This window comes from Pteropus alecto, unplaced genomic scaffold (assembly GCF_000325575.1).
Source record: "Pteropus alecto unplaced genomic scaffold, ASM32557v1 scaffold3, whole genome shotgun sequence".
NCBI classification, from domain to species: Eukaryota; Metazoa; Chordata; class Mammalia; order Chiroptera; family Pteropodidae; genus Pteropus; species Pteropus alecto.
In genome coordinates, this window is record NW_006442484.1 from 14,409,491 (window position 1) to 14,418,012 (window position 8,522).

The window sequence follows — 8,522 nt, forward strand, 5'->3', positions numbered from 1 at the left end:
ACCAGTTATCCCAAAAAGGGAGAAAGGGTGGAAGAGTAACCCCATAGATGTCCTCAGTAGATACTGTCCCCCTATATTCCCCCTGGCTGTTTAGCACCCTCCTTAGACTTACCAGGTTGTATTCCATATTGTTGCTGGCTGAGAAACTAGATCTAGTCCTCAAAGCACATTAGAGCTTTTCACAGAATGAGAAAACTAGACCATAATGGTATCTTTGTGTTCTTAGGCTTTTTCTTACTCATGGTGGTATAACCACAGGAAAGAAATGTTTTGAAGGACATTTTTAAAACCTATTTTTAGATCATTTTGATAAGCTGATTTGAGAAAAATGATGCTCAGATTTAAGTGTTTTTACTCAGTAATTTTGCCAGCTTCTGTCTTTTGAAGTCAAAAATATTGTGTTCATTATTCAGTATGTTCAAAAGATTGTAAACTTTATCTTTTTTTAAAAAACTGGGATAGAAAACTGAGCCAGTGTAGAATTTAATACATTTCTAAAATTAACTTTTTGGAAAGTTTGTAATTTTTAAAGCTTTTTAAATCAAAAATCAATTCATACACAAAATCAAACAGTACAGTGGATCTATAATTGTCACTCCCTTATCAACTGTTTTATGATCAGGACTCATGAATCTCTTGAAATGAGCTAAAATGTTCTTAGCACCAGAAGTCAAATGGATTCTTTTTTATGTTTTCAGTTTATCAAAATCATGTCACATAGTTTTTTTACACATTAGAACCATGAATCTCCTGTAATTTTTTTACTTTTCCTGGAAATTCTAATAGTCTTTCAATTTTTTTTCTGATTGAAAGTTATTCAGCTACTGTTTCATGGAGGCCTCTTTTCCTCACAGTTTTTCTCTTGGATTCTTGTGTCCCTCTCTCATCCTGGGGCTTCCCTTCACTGTCCTCCTAGGTTGTATCAACTGTTTGCTGGATCCTGTGGATCCTTCTTTTTTGGTTTTTATGCTCTTCCTAGGTAATAGCCTATGGTATTTTCCCAAGAAATGTTGCTTAGGAAGTAAACCTTTTGAAACCTTATACGCCTGAAATCTTTATTCAGCCATCATACCTAATAGATAGTTTAGAATGCTAAGTTCAAAATCATTTTCTTCTTGTACTTAGACATATTGCTAATGTCTTAACATCTGGGTTGCTTTTGTGAAATTGGCTGCTGAAATTTTCCAAGCATACACAAAATTTGATAGATTACTAAGTTCTACAATTAATAACATTTTGCTCTATTTGCTTTATCCTGTATCTATCCATTTTATTTTTTTGATGCATTTCAAAATAAATTACAAAGATCAGTATACTTCACTCCTGAACACTTAGGCATGGATATAATTAACTAGAGTTCAATATTTGATTACTTTTTTATAGGTAGATATGTTTACAAAAAAATGCACAAATCACAAATGTACCAGAGTTTTTGACAAATTGTATACATCTTTATAACTCATAAGTCTATCAAAGTATAGAACATTACCATCACCCCGAGAAACAATCAAAAGTTCTGATTCTTTTCTACCATATATTTTCCTGTGCAAGGACTTATATAAATGGAATTATACAATAAGTACTATTTCGTGTAAGGCTTCTTTTCCTCAAACATATAATTCAGGTTTTTAATCCATGTTGTTGCATGTATGAATAGTTCATTTTTATTACAATAATATTTTATTGTATAAATAATACAGTTCATTTTTCTGTTCTGTCGATAGCTGCCTATGTGTTGTATCTGCTTTTTAGTTGTTATAAATAAAGCTGTTTGATTTACAAGAGTATTTAATAATAAGTTTTAAATATCTCCTAACATGCAATAATCTGCACAGAAATCCATTTTTTCATTTCTTCTTTATTCCATTATTTTCCTAGTTCTTGGATTTTTGTTAATACATAAATAAGTCACGACTTAGCTGAGAATACTGTCACACTTTATTTCTTGCTATTTTCACTAATATAAATAGCAAATAGGAAGATTATTTAAATCCTCCCCCCCTTTTTAAGTTTTGAACATTCTTGTTGAAACTTTAGAATAGATCTGTTTTTCCTAGTCCATTTTGGACTTTAGGTGATTACATGTTTATACTAATTAGATGTAATCAGGAATTTGTTTTTTCCTAGAAGTTAGCATTTCAGCATAGAAAGTCATTGAATTTTAGAGGTAGAAGTATTTAAGGAATATGTTAGTCTGACATTAACTTTATTTATGAATCACACTTGATCTAGAGAGGTATGACTTAAGTTATGAATGCATTTTGTTTGTTTTTTATTAAAAGTGATCACGTATATGTGTTATAGTTTTGGAATGACAGTTTAAAAGACCAAGTTTAGAATCTTGTATTTATGATCCAGAGGGTCTTTCCAGTGGATCTTTTCCAGTTCTAAAATTTTGTTAAATTCATATGATAAATTAAGAATGAACTTTTTTGGTTTTCCATGCTACATTACACAAAAGATTTTATCCTGGTATAATGCTCAGTGTACACATTCCACAGCTTTTTGCAAGTGTTGATTTTTTTTTAAGAAATGCTCACTTTGAAATTTAATTAAAGCGAAAAAGAGTAAAGTTTTTTAGTCTAATGTTCAAGCTATATTTGTGGCATATGGAAATTACTTTATGGCTTTTCTGAAAACCTCATACAGCTGCTACACGAGTTTTTGGTTGCATTTACCTTACTACTGAGATGGAAAACCCAATGATAAATTAGGAGAATTGACTTAAATGTTAAATGCAGCTTATAGAAACTTGTACTTTAATGGTATCTAACATGTATACTTTAATTTTAGAAAGCATTTACTCATTTTTTTCTCATGTCATTTTTTTATTAGTTTCTGTGGTGTTTGTAAAAAGGCTTACAGAAATGTTGGTACTAAGATAAAGGATAATTGATGCTCTTGTTTGTGAGAGTTACACTAAGATCACAGAAATGGCTACTAATCATATTGCTTCTGTCCTAAAGGACATACCTCTGCCTTCAAGAAGCTCATGACTTTACTGGGGATCCATTTGAGTCAAAATTTGTGTTGTCGTAAATGGCCGCAGCTTCATTTACTTTTCTTTTTTTCTCCTCTTTCTTGTCTTCCTCTTCTTTCCCTGTCTTTGGACACATTTGCTTAAAGATAGGACAAGGTGAATGGAGCTATGAAAAAGGAGTAGTAAGTGTCTCAGTGGGTGGTCTTTTTATTTAAGTATGTAAAGTTCCAAGGATTACATGGGATTTACACCTTCCTTGTAAATGCACAATAAGAACCAAGTGAAACTTGGTAGGTAACCACTAATTGAATTGCTTTTGTATATTCTGTCATAAAATTTTAATACAAGCATTTTTGTGCTACTCTCATTAGTAGAACTTCTTTCAGAACTGGAGTCTGTCCTCTGAAACCCTGCTGCTGCTTTATCAACTGTTTGTGTAATATTCTAAATCCTTTGTTGTCATTTCAACAATCCATACATCTTCACTAGGAATAGATTCCATGTCAGGAAACCACTTTTTTTGCTTCTCCATATGAAGCAACTCCTTAACCATTGAAGTCGTTTCATGAGATTGCAGTAATTCAGTCACATCTTCAGGCTCCACTTCTGGTTCTGTCGCTGTTTCCACCGCATCTGCAGTTACTTCCTCCACCGAAGTCTTTAACCCCTCAAAGTCATCCGTGAGTGTAGGAATCAACTTTTTCCAAACTCCTGTTAATGTTGATATTTTGTCTTCTTCCCATGAATTACGAATGTTCTTAATGGTATCTTCTAGAATGGCAGATCCTTTCCAGAATGTTTGCAATTTAATTTGCCCAGATCCATAAGAAAAATCACCATCTATGGCAGCTGTAGCCTTATGAACTGTATTTCTTAAATAATAAGTCTTGAAAGTTGAAATTACTCTTTGATCTATAGGCTGAGAATGGATGTTGTGTTAACAAGCATGAAAACATTGATCTCATTGTACATCCATCACCTCTTGGGTGACTAAGAGCATTGTCAGTGAGCAGTAATATTTTTAAAGTAATCTTTTTTCCTGAGCAGAAGTTCTCAGCAGTGTGCTTAAAATATTTAGTAAACCATGTTATAAACAGATGTGGTGTCATCCAGGTTTTGCTGTTCCATTTATAGAGCACAGGCAAAGTAGATTTAGCATAATTTTTAAGGCCTCTGGGAAATTCAGAGTGGTAAATGCGCATTGGCTTCAATTTAAAGTCACCACCTGCACGAGCCCCTAACAAGAGAGTCAGCCTATCCTTTGAAGCTTTGAAGCCAGACATTGACTTCTCTCTAGCTATGAAAGTCCTAGATGGCATCTTCATCAAATATAAGGCTGTTTTGTCTACATTAAAAATCTGTTTAGTGTAGCCACCCTTACTAATTATCTAATCTAGGACTGGAAAATTTGCTGCAGCTTCTACATCAACACTTGTTGCTTCACCTTGCACTTTTATTTTATGGAGGAGGCTTCTTTCCTTAAACTTTGTGAACCGACCTCTGCTAGCCTAAAACTTTTATTTTGTAACTTCCTCTCTTCTCTCAACCTTCATAGAATTGAAAGGAGTTAAGGCCTTACTGTGGATTAGGCTTTAGTTTAGTTAAGGATATGTTGTGGCTGGATTGATCTTCTATCCAGACCACTAAAACTTTCTCCATATCGGCAACAAGGCTGTTTTGCTTTTTTATCATTTGTGTGTTCACTGGAGTAGCACTTTTAATTTCCTTCAAGAACTTATCCTTTGCATTCACAATTTAGCTATCTTTTCGTTACAGGAGACCTAGCTTTCAGCCTCTAAACTTTCGACATGCCCTCCTCACTAAGCTTAATCTTTTCTAGCTTTTAAGTGGGAGACAGGTGACATTCAAGTGAACACTTAGTGGCCATTGTAGGTTTACTAATTGGCCTGATTTCATTATTGTTGTGTCTTGGGGAGTAGGAAGGCCCAAGGAGAGGGAGAGATGGGAATGCCCAGATGGTTGGTGGAGCAGTCAGAACACATACATTTATCAATTAAGTTCACTGTTTCACATGGGTGCAGCTATGGCACCCCTAAACAATTGCAATAGTAACAACAAAGATAATTGATGACATCACTGTGACAGATACACTAATAATGAAAATTTTTGACATATTGCGGGATTTACCAAAATGTTACAGAAACATGAAGTGAGCAAATGCTGTTGGAAAAATGGCACCAATGGATTTGCTCGACATGGTTGCCACAGACTTTCAATTTGTAAAAAATGCAATTATCTACAAAGTACAGTAAAGTGAAGCACAATAAAATAAGGTATGCCTGTATATATATGAAGACATTCAAGACTTATGTAAGTCATATTGGAGAATTGGAGAGAAATTGATTCATCAGTATTTTCCAAATTTACCTGATAAATAGGGTAGTCACCAGCTTGCCCAGGACAGCCTAATTTATATCTTTTGTCCTGGCATAGTTATAAAAGTGCCCTCTTTCATTCTGAAGTGTGCCTTGATTTAGATAATAAATTGTGTGGCCATCCTACTGACAACCTAGAGTACTTTTTTAAATACACATTTGCTACCTACTAAGTCAGAATCTCTAAGAAAGGGGCCTGGAGATATTTTTTTTTAGCAATTTCAAGGTCAAGAACATTTGTAATACATTATTCTAAAAGAATGCTATCATTGTTCTATGACCCAAAACCCATTACTGTTTTAGTGGAATAATGAGTTCCGGGTTAAATTTGGAGAGATAATCTCATATGATAACCTAGCATCATGTATTTTCTAAAAGTGATTATAGAGCAAGAACATTTCTTAACACGTATGTTGGACAGGCTTATAGGGGCAAGAGAGAATGGGAAAGGAAAGTGAAATAATTTTTTGGAAGTAGGGCAATCTCAGGCCAGATCTCTATTAAGAAACTACGAGCAAAACTGAGTTTCTCAGTAATATTTCCCTTTGAGTCTGATGAGAGTAGGGGAGGGATTCATAAAGATGCTTTTCATACCTGAGAACTAAGAGCAAGAATTAATGCGGAGGAGAGAGATGAAAAAAGTACTTTCAGATTCTGAGGCCATGTTGAAAGGCAAATAAAATGGTATTGTTGGTTTTTGGGGGTCAGTGGGATTTGATAAGATTTGCATATGGTCATTTGTAAGTCAAGCACTTGTGAGATGTCTGCATTTTATAGAGATGTCAGAGATGCCCATTCAGTTTTTAAGATTTCTTTTTGGCTAATTCTATAACTTTAATATGAGAGTGAGCAAATTTGACTTAATAAAGTAAGTAATATGCACTAATTATATTTAGAGGCTCTTATACTGAGCCATTCATGCTTGCTCATTTGATTGATTACCTTTTATTGATTGATTACCTTTTAGCACCAATGGCACATAGTTAAGAAATAAGAAATGGCTGGAAAGGTAGGAATTTATCTGTAATTCATCGTAGCTGTTGACTCATGATATCTCCATTAACCAGAACCTCAAGCCAATTTTTCTATGGGCTGTAATACCAAGCAAAACTGTCTTAAATGTAATTATCCATACCATAATCTTTTATTTAAAAACACTTTGGTTGGGGGGAGGAACTTTTTTAAAACTTTATTGAAGTATAATTGACATACAATAAACTGCATATATTTAAAGTGTGTATTTTGAAGAGATGCTGATTTTTTTGGATTGATACTCTGGCAAGTTCACCATTATAATTTGTCTTCTAAGCATGTGGATGGAGAAATGAAATGGCCTATTATTTAACTTGGGGGAATTGTCATGAATTAGCCACAAAAAGATGATTTACGTTGGATCATTATTAAGACTTAACCATATTTGTGGAGTAGATACTCTTCACTTCAAAATTCAAGAGCTAGTGACTTCATTTGTACATATACAATGGAGAGAATGAGAGCAAATAGTTACATGCCAAATGAAGGACATGGAATTGTAAGTAAATGCTTGAGAAGTTCCAAAGAATAAGGAGTGGGTGGACTGGAGAATTTGAGGAAAGTTGTGAGGAAGAAAGTGGGTTATAAAACAGGTGAAGACGACAGACAGAAGAAACAGTGAATTGGAGTTCGAGCTAGAGCTTAGAAAATACATGTGATTCAGCAGGCAGAAATGGGTAGAAGAACATTCTAGATAGAGAGGAATACTGGTGAGTGCAGGTGATGGGAGGTGAGTGGTCTAGTTTGGCTGCAGTCTAGGATGGATGAGAGGAAATAACCATGGAAAGTTAAGTTTGGGCAAAATTGTAGAGGGTCTTGAATGCCAAACTTGAATTGTAGAGGATTTGAATTATGTCCTTTGAGTCAAAGGGAACTACTGCAGGTTTTTTTGAGCAAGGTGGTATTGATATAGATTTCATTGCCTTATTGTTACTAGGGTCGTGTTTTTCTTAAAGCATTATAATGTCACCTCTGTCTCTTTCTGCTGTTAACCTATTTTCTTTCATACTTCATTTGTAATTATCAGGAAATTGATTTTTAAATTGTCTTTTCATTATACACCACAATCAAGTGGGCTTCATCTCAGGGGCACAGGGATGGTTCAACATACGCATATCGATTAATGTGATACACCACATAAACAAATTAAAAAATAAGAATCATATGATCATATCAACAGATGCAGAAAAAGCCTTTGACAAGAAACAGCATCCATTTATGATCAAAACACTTAACAAAATCAGTACAGAAAGAAAGTACCTTAACATAATAAAGGCCATCTATGACAGACCCTCAGCCAACATTATACTTAATGGTGAAAAACTAAAAATCTTCCCTGTAAGATCAGGAACAAGGCAAAGCTGTCCACTGTTGCCACTGTTATTCAGTATAATATTGGAGGTCCTAACAAATGCAGTCAGGCAAGAGAAAGATATAAAAGGCATCCGGATAAGAAGCGAAGAAGTCAAACTGTCACTATTTGAGGATGACGTGGTTCTCTATATAGAAAACCCTAAAGACTCCACAAGAACAGTACTAGAAACAATAAGCAAATACTGTAAAGTCTCTGGATACAGAAATCAATGTTCAAAAATCCATAGTGTTCCTATACTCTAATAATAAAGCACTAGAAAAAGAAGTGGAAAAAATAATTCCTTTTGCAATTGCACCAAAAAGAATAAAACACCTAGGAATAAATCTAACAAAACATGTGAAGGACCTATATAATGGAAATTACAAGAGCCTATTAACAGAAATGGAAGAAGATACAAAAATTGGAAAGATATTCTGTGTTCTTGGATTGGAAGAATCAACATAGTTAAAACGACTATATTACCTAAAGCATTATACAGATTTAATGCAATCCCCATCAATATCCCATTGGCCTTTTTTAAAGAAATAGAACAAAAAAATCATCAGATTTGTATGGAAGCGCAAAAGACCCTGCACTGCCAAAGCCATCCTGAGAAAAAAGAACAAGGCTGGAGACATCACTCTGCCTGACTTCAAATTATACTACAAAGCGCCAGTAATCAAAACGGCGTGATATTGGCAGCAAAACAGACACATGGATCAGGGGAACAGGATCGAGAGTCCAGAAGTAAACCCACATT

At 34.4% G+C, this 8,522-nt stretch overlaps 1 protein-coding gene and 1 pseudogene across 1 annotated transcript in view; one reads left to right on the top strand and one right to left on the bottom strand.

Annotated features, from left to right (window-relative positions):
* R3HDM1 (R3H domain containing 1) overlaps nt 1–8,522 on the top strand; it is a 168,817-nt gene that overhangs the window by 6,792 nt on the left and 153,503 nt on the right. The window lies entirely within an intron of this gene.
* The window catches only part of LOC102885281, an 18,271-nt pseudogene continuing 11,738 nt past the window's right edge, over nt 1,990–8,522 (bottom strand).